The following is a 9,304-nucleotide window of genomic DNA, read 5'->3' on the forward strand; positions in this document are numbered from 1 at the left end:
ATACTCAATTGATCCCCACACAAAAAATGGAAACAGAACCCAAACAGTTCATTGATGAACTGATTAAAAAGGTCAAAATTATCCATGAAACGGCTAAAGAGAATATGAAAGAGGCGCAATTAAAAAGTAAAATATATTATGATAAAAAGTCAAAGATTCCAAAATTTGTAGTTGGAGATCATGTTTATTTAAAAATAATGAAGATTCGGTCCGGTAAGAAAAGGAAACTGGAACCGAAATGGATGGGCCCTTATTACATAGTACGGTGCGGATCAAATGATACGTACAAAATATGTGAACTGCAGTCACATAAATTGATGAAACCGTTAGTTCATGCTAATAGGTTAAAACCGTACAAAGATCCACGAGATTACAGACCACAGGCTGATAATCATTCGGATCCGCGTATTGATGATAAGACTGACGACAATAATGTATCAGACACACCAGTCTATTCAAAAGTTGCGTCAGATCAATCAGTACAGCAATCACAGACACGTGATACTAGTATAAATAAACAAAGAGATAACAGTAATTCTGATAAGAAATCAGACAATACACCTGATGGTACTAAAATAGTAACAACGATAACTCAACAAAGAACACGTGGTTTGAAGTGACTAAATTATTAAAATCCAAATTGATATCGGGTAGAAGACATTACTTGGTACAATGGTCAGACGGATCTACCCCCACTTGGGAACCAAATGGTAATGTTTCAGACGCACTTAAACAAATATATATTTCAACCGTGATTCAAAATCGTCTTAAGAAGAAACGACAATATTAAACATTGCACATGTATTCTATTCAATCTCATTTGTTGGTGGAACTGTCTAAGAGGAAGACTTTCAGCGTAGTGACAAAATTACTTTCTGCCGAAAACGTTATGTTGCCTATAATTGTGAAGTTACGGTACCTAACTTCGATCCTTTTATATTGTAGGCATGGCAAGGGTGTTGTTACTACGTTTGTTAAGTGTACTTCTCAGTTCTGACCTTTTCAATGGGTAATGAAAAAGGTTAACTTTTGCAATATTAGGTCTGTTTTAGAAAAATATAACTCGAGACGTAATATAATGTGTCTCTTATAAAAGAGTATAATTCAAGACTAGATAATAAAGCAAGAACATATTTAACCTAGATCCCGAGTAGCACGAACTCTTAATTAATGGCCAAAAGAATTAAGTATGGAATTGAAAATTATATTAATAAAATTGAGAATGGAAACGAGGAAAATGTCATGGAGACAAAATCCCAATCAATGAGCAAAAATAAGAGCCCAAGGCCACATGCTCATAGTCTACTCGAGTGGACAAAATGATTAAATCACTCTTAAATAAAAGATGTTTATACATTGTAGCAATTGCAGCATATCCTTTTCGTTTTTGTTGTAGTCGTTTAACTAAAAGAAAATATTTTAAAAGCGTAGTCGACGAAGATATTTAAAAAAAAAAGTAAGCGATAAATACATAATACAATTTAGAGAGTGAAGTGCAAACTATATAAAGATATGACAGAGATTATAATAGAAAATAATTTGTCAGACAATTAAACATGCGTTGGTACTTTGTTGATAAGTACGTAATGTAAGATGGTCAGAGATATAAACATATGTTTTGATAAAGAATCAAGAGTGCAATACATTTTTTTTTTGGCACGCAAGAGCAATCAAGAAACGTTATTCTAAACATTTGCCTTCAGAAACAGGTTGAGATTTCTGAACAATCTATCATATAGACAAATAGTTAGATTAACTTCAATAACAGATCAGATTATAATGATAACCTATATATACTTCTTTAAAACAGATTTTATAACAATTCTAACGCACACAAAGGTGAGTAGAGAAATAAACGAATTAAAAATAATAATAATAAAAATAAAAAAACATCAATGAAGTAAAATAAAAAAAAAAAAAAAAAAAAAAAAAAAAAAATGTAAACATTAAATTAACATGGAGGAATTCATACGATCAAGTCCGATCTTATAAATAAATAGTCAAAAATTACTAAAAATAAAATCATTAGTATAAACTTTATAACAAACATATTAACTTAAATTCACTGAGGTACAAATGACTAAGAGAGAGAGAGAGAGTGATTTTTTTTATTCCCTTACATCTGGAGTACATAAAACACAGATCTCCATATGACTCATTGTCGCGAGTTGGAGTACATCCAGAGACAGATCTCCAATATTTCGCAGGTGGACTTCAGTTCCACAGAAGAGGATTGGTACCGTTTGATTGATAAAATTTATTATGATTGTGCATGCATTGTATATTTTTATGTATGTGTATGTATTTATGTTTCATTTATTGCCAGAAAATTTAAATAGATAAAAATTACCTTACACAAAATAAATAGGATATTAATAGTGTCAAAACAAAAATGTTATAAAAAAATTGAAATCAGGAGATTTCAAACCTAACAAGGGGGTAATGTTATGAAAGGATTTAGGACGTTATTCGAAATAATTAGAAATTAAAATCAAGGAGATCTTAGTTAAACAAACAAATATATTTCTAGTTTACTAACATAGTGAAAAGTAAAATTGAACATAAATTTCAAATAATTCGTTGATATAAGAAGAAAATACATAAGTAAATTAGATCAAGATTCTTAAGAATAACGAACTTTATCTGGGATGCAAGAATATCAATAATAGTACAAAGTCAAGAACCTCATTAAACAAATTATTTAGCACGCGTAATAGGTTGCCGGACAGATGTATGGCGAATTGCTATTACATCCAAGGTTATAACCATATTCACAGAAGTGTTGATAAGCTTCATCATCATGAATATTCAGTAATACATTAAGGCACACAAGAATGTTCTTAATAACCAATCAAAAAGCTGAGATACGAAGATTAATATATACAAAATAATAATTAAAATTTAACAAATGTTAATCATCTTTTATTATAAAGATCAGAAAATGAAATTCAACTAAAATATTATTGTAACTAATTTAAGAATTAATAATCCGGATGCTTTTCTAAAACAAATAAATGCATTTTGCATATTATGAAGTAATAAATGTTTTGGCAGCAAATTCCATCGTTTGCAAAAGAAGCTCAATTTCGGCTGGGGAACAAGAATGTCGGGTATTCAATAGTGACTATAAAAGCAAATATAAGTCTATTGCCCGTACTATCCTTGTTCCTACCAGCAAATTGAGTTGTCTTATTTATTTCATTAAAAAGGTAAGTTATATACTGTTACTTAAACTTATTTAAAGAAAGAAATTAATTGCTATATAATTCAATAAATATAAATATAAATATATATATTCAGATATAACATTTTAGTCATTGCGTTTCATGAGGTTATTCACTCATGTATAACAAATAGACTGAACGTAGTTTACAAGGTAATTCAAGCAATATTTGAAATAGAAATACATATGTTATTGTCAACTGATAATGTTATTTATTGTTAATCTGTATGATTTATGCACTGTGATATTTTATGATCAAAAAGAAAAAAAAAATATAATTAAACTATCCTTGTTCCTACCAGCAAATTGAGTTGTCTTATTTATTTCATTAAAAAGGTCGGAAGGCGCGAGTCCCACTCTCGCTGCCAAGCCAGTCCATAACAACGACATGTAGTCCCCAGATGCCCAGACATCTTTCTACCTACAAGAACCATAGGAGAACTTAACATACGAGAGAAGGGAAATCACCATCATGTTTATCAATATAGAAGTCCTAAAGCACATTCATAGTCCCACCTTAACAAGTGCTCCCCCTGTGAAGTATTCAACAAAAAGGACCATAAAAACATTCACAACAGAAACATGCGTTAACAAATTGCTATTTGTTCGTATTTAAGGGTCTTGATGGGGCAGGTAGTCCTCAATTATGTATTCATAAAATATTTAGACTATTTTTCTCTATTCTTTATTTTTTATCCCATTTTATAATCTATTCTTGATATCTAACATCTCATAACCTCATGTGGTTTACTAATGCTAATCACCTGCTTTCCATTCCATCCCCTCTCAGCAATAAGAGTTCTCGAATTTACATTGAAAAGATTTCTTAGAGTTATTAAACGTTATATAATTGACATTTTGATATAAGTAAAGAAAGAACAAGTAAAGTATATCAGTAACTTATTCCAATATCATTTCCAAAATCACTAGCTTAGCTTTCGAAAATTAAGCATGAGACAACTTCTTGGGTTTTTTCAGTAGTTTAATGAACGTCGTGAAATATCATGAAATGGTCTCACTCCTTTTGGAGTTGATGCGATCTAGATGTAAGTCAAGATATGAGGCAGACTTAACTGTATCTGTAATATCTTTTATCTCAAGTTCGATGGGATGGGTGCGTTCAACATAGTCACCAAATTTTGAATTATTTAGTGAGAGAACATCATCTATATAGCGGAAAGTAAAGTAAAAGGTTACTGCTAACTTCTTTTCTTTCTTTCTAAGAAGTTCCTGTATGAAGTCAGTCGCATGTGAATAAAGGAACAAGTCGGCAAGAAGAGATGCACAGTTAGTTCCCATGGGAATTCCGATTGTTTGTTGAAAAACACATCCTCCAAACGTAACAAATATGTTGTCAATCAGGAAATCAAGCATCTTGATAATGTCAGTTTCATAGAATTTTGTATTTTACACAAAGTAGTATTTATTCCTCCCTAAGACAAGATACTTGTATCTACGTTGGCCATTCTTTTTTTATGAAACAGTAAGATATAGTCTGGTTTGCTTGAACTTGATGTTCTAGCACAGTTGTTCTTTTCCGTCAATAACCATATTCTGTGTATGTGTATATATCTTCTTGACAAAAATCAACACAATATACCTAGAAAGAAAATGACTAATCCAATGATAGAAAAAAAAAACAAAAAAAAAAACAAACGAACTCTTTATATAGCAGCTATACAATTAGATTTACAAACAATGTTGTTTCTTCAAAAAATTGGATTGTTTGCTTCTTTTTATAAGCTTCGAATTTTCAAATATTTTGGCCTCGAGCATCACTGAAGAGACATTGATTGTTGAAATGCGCATCTGGTACAGAAAGTTGGTACCGTTTATGTTATTACTCTTTTTATCTTGCTTTTCGAACTTCGTGTCATGCGCGTTCCTGGTAAAACTTATTCAAACACAGTTGACTTTACAATTTTATTAACATTAAGTTTTGAAATGTCATTTATATAATGACTGTTGGTACTCGTGCAAACTTATTTATATGTTGTCTGTTTTACATGATTGAATGTTCAATTGATTAATAGTATACTAGTCTTTATCTATTGTAAGTAGTCTTTCTTCTTAAGGTGGTACCAAACATCTTGACCAGGGGCGGATCCAGGATTTTGGAAAGGGGGGCGTAGTATTTAAAGTTCGCCGAGCGGAGCGAGGCGAACATTTTTTTAGACCTTTTTTGGGGCTCAAAAACATAAAATAAGTGTAAAATGCACATTTTTAACGGTTCCTGACGTGGGGCATGTATATTTTATAGTTAAAGTGTAAGCTAGGGTTGGACATTTTTGATGCCGCATTCTCCCCATTAATTGTCTATTATAAAATGACTGAATGGATCCAAAGCTATGTACAACTAATATATTTGATGTGGGATTGGTCAGTAAAAAATGGACATGGAAAATTCTCGTTTGTTGTATGATTAGCTAGCATAACCTCACAGATTTCTTTTTGTAAACATGTATGATCATATACGGCTATTCAATGAAGTTTATAATACGACCGACACGAACAAAGACAAACAAGCATTTTTATCCAAATGTTTGGTTGAAATGTTTCACCCAACAAGGGAAGTGAGGGGTCCCAAATCAACCAAAGGCTACGAATGAGTCTGAAAATCAAATGACAACGAAGTTGTGAATGACGGTCGACAAATGGAGACATAAAGGCCACACCCAGCAGGCAGGTTGCAGTTGGGCCTTGAAAAAAGTATTCAGTATATCAGTTCGGCGAAACAGACATTTCGGTCAGATATGGGATTTACATGCAAACCCCCAAAAAAATTTACGCCAGTTTTTTTATTCACCATGTTCATTTAATGCTGAATAATTCTGTTGGATTTTTTTTCTGATAGCAAAAAAGGGGACACGAGAATTGTTTTCAATACAGATACGGCCAGAATTTTTGTTTAAGGCAAAAATCAGGGTCAGATTTTTTTCTCTAAAATATCTCGGACTGCCCTATCAAATCAAATGGTCCGTACCTTAGACTTTAAATCTATCTAGAGCTTACTGACTGGGGATCACTATTCAGCAATGTTATTAATTGGCTGGGGCGTCTGGGGTTAAACATATTTTCGTAGGTAAATAATATTGCTGTGGAACTTTTTTTTTCATGAGAGTGTAATAGAGTATTATTTTCTGTTGAGTGGAATTGTGAAATAGAAGTCAATACGTGGTTCTTGTTCAATCCTTTGTCGCTTTGAAAGAGTCATGCTTGTCATTCTCCACCGTAAGCAATGTGTTACTGTAATTTGAATTTCAAAATGACTGAGTGACGTTTTTTCGACGTACTGATCAACTCCACCGTAGCGAATCACATGACTTTGACATAATCAATAATATATTACAGTAAATACGAGCGAAAAATATCTTTGTAAGTAAAGAATTGTCGCATAAAAATTAAATACACGGCCGGGTAATGGCAAAGTTCACGAAGTCTAGTCTGATTAATCATTTTACAAAAAAAAAAAAAAAAGTTCAAGCAAAGGGGGGCGTACGCCCTCTACGCCCCCCTCTGGATCCGCCACTGTTGACTAAAATTAATTTGGCTCGTTTAATTTTCATAAAATTTTGACAAAATATTTACTTTGACCCTCTGACAAAAATATAAAAAAATCAAAAAACTTGAACCACACACTTTTAAAAAAAAATCATTGGATATATAGCAGTTTGACAAACACTTATTTTAATCATTGAGAAGTTTAATATTTCCTTAACAATAGAACGTGTGTAAAATGTTCAGCTGATTTTTACAGAGTTATCTCCCTGTAGTGTTATGTAACACCTTAAATGGTTATCTTGATTATTTCTGTTGTATTTTTGTTCTTATGGAGTAAAATGATTTGGTACTCTACTATAATATGTTTGAGCAATCGGTTAATTGTTGCAAAAGAGAAACTTTAAGGATGTTCGCTACTCTGTTTCAAAATAACAAGCTTTTTAAAAGACTGTTCTAAAATGGTAGAATATAAATAAAGGAACGAAAAAAACAAAAAAAAAATGAAGGGTCCGTGTGCTTGTTTTCGAGATATAAGCCATTGAAAATTTGGCGGGAAATGATTTTCTCTAGATTTTTCATACTTTTAACATTGGCCGCTTTTTTGTTTCAAAAACTATGAAAAAATAACAAGGATTTTATAAGATTTTCAAATATGGCTTTTTAAACTTTATGTAATAAAATTATGAAAATAAAAGTAGGGGTTAGCGGGTAAAATGTTTTAAGGCAACACATTGATAAAACCAGAGGATTCCGAAAATCTGGCAAAAATTCAAAAACAAGAGGAGCAAACATCCATAATAACTGTTTTGCTGGTTTACTTTCATTATGTATGAATATTTTAAACACCAGATTTTTTTTATTGACACGTTTACTAGAATAACTCCGGAAAACTCAATAGGATCATATATTGTTGTGATGTATAGTGCATGACTAATCCGATACTCGAATGCTTTTGTTGACAGCAGCAATATCAAGTGTACGTAATGATTTTAAAATCTACTTAGAATCAAACAAAATTGAAAGAATGAAAATAATATTTCATTCTTAAAATCCAATTTATTTCAATATGCTCATGTTTATCAATTTTGATATTTCTGTACTTAGAATTCTGCTTTGTGAAATTCAAAAGCTTGACGACATGGCACATCCTATTTACACAAAAATGCCATTAACTGTAGTTGGATATACTGCATTCATTATGTTTTTCCGTTACATAAGGTAAAATAGCAGGATAACTCCCTCCTCAATTATTGAAATCTTTTATTTTAAACTATGATATTTTGATGTAAAGTAGATTTACTCAATAGGGATTAATACCCTATTGATGTATGTTATGCTAAAGATTTGTGTTTTGTAATTTTTTCCTGTGTGAATCTTTCTTATGCTTGATTTAATACCAGCAACAACTAAAAACTAATCTACAGGAAACATACTAATTATCAGAAACAGTTTAAATATCAATAGTCCAAATTTTATCTAGATTCACCTTTTTAGGGTTCGAAAAGGCATTGTAATTATATAGATAGGTTCCGTTGTTACAATTTTTTTCTTTCAAAGAAATTTGTTATCGACCTTCTGGCATACCCGATTGTGTCACGTTTATGTTTGTTGTTGTAACATTTCCTATCACTTGGAATGTGATGTAAGTAAAGCAAGAGGTACAACCTCACATCATTGTTCATTCAATTACGATTTTGTTTCACTCCCATGACTAGCATGTCGTTTTTTCAACCCTAGTGATTTATTTAACTGACATGGTTTACTACCTCAACTTTTACAGATCCGTCAGTTGTCTGTAGTTTATATATATATCCCTGTGTTACGATTTGTACTAAAACTTCATACCAATTATGATTGTTGCATCAGAAGGAACAGTATAGCAGAATACAAATTCAGTTTGGCAACACAGGCAAAAACAACTCAACGATTAGTGATGCTAATCAAAAACGTTGAACGGCCAAATCAAATACGAATTTAAAGAGCATTAAAAACCGAAACACACAATCCACATCCGGGGGTAGAAAAGTAAAATACAGAAAATGAACAATCAATGACACCTCATGTCAACACATCAATGATGACTCCTGGACTAGTGGAAACAGAAGAGACTGTGCGAATGTACTCTAATCTTTATAGCCGGAAGCAATAATGTTGTTGTATCCAAAGTAGACAGCTGGATAAGGCTTGTGTATTTGATATACCTAAATGTATAAATGACCAAGTAATCAGTTAAAGCAGTAAATCCTGAATATCAGATTGACTTCTGGTAGTTCTCTTTCGTCATCAGTACTTACTAAACGCAGAGTTGACCATAACATGATCATAATCTAACATTGTTATTATTAATTCCATTCATTTACACACTCTGTCACACTATTAGCTACACTTTTGTTTTTACTTCATCACAAGACGCCTTCTACCTTTTATCGTATTAGCTTCCGCTATTGATCTTTAGCTAAGCAGACGATGATTCTCTTTCCCGCCAGCGCGAACAATGACGTCAAACATTTTGTATGAAGAAGGGAAATCGCTTTGAAATTTAATGGACTCTGCGTAAATCATCAACTGTTTACCAAATTG

Source organism: Mytilus californianus, unplaced genomic scaffold (genome assembly GCF_021869535.1).
Source record: "Mytilus californianus isolate M0D057914Y unplaced genomic scaffold, xbMytCali1.0.p SCAF_10, whole genome shotgun sequence".
NCBI classification, from domain to species: Eukaryota; Metazoa; Mollusca; class Bivalvia; order Mytilida; family Mytilidae; genus Mytilus; species Mytilus californianus.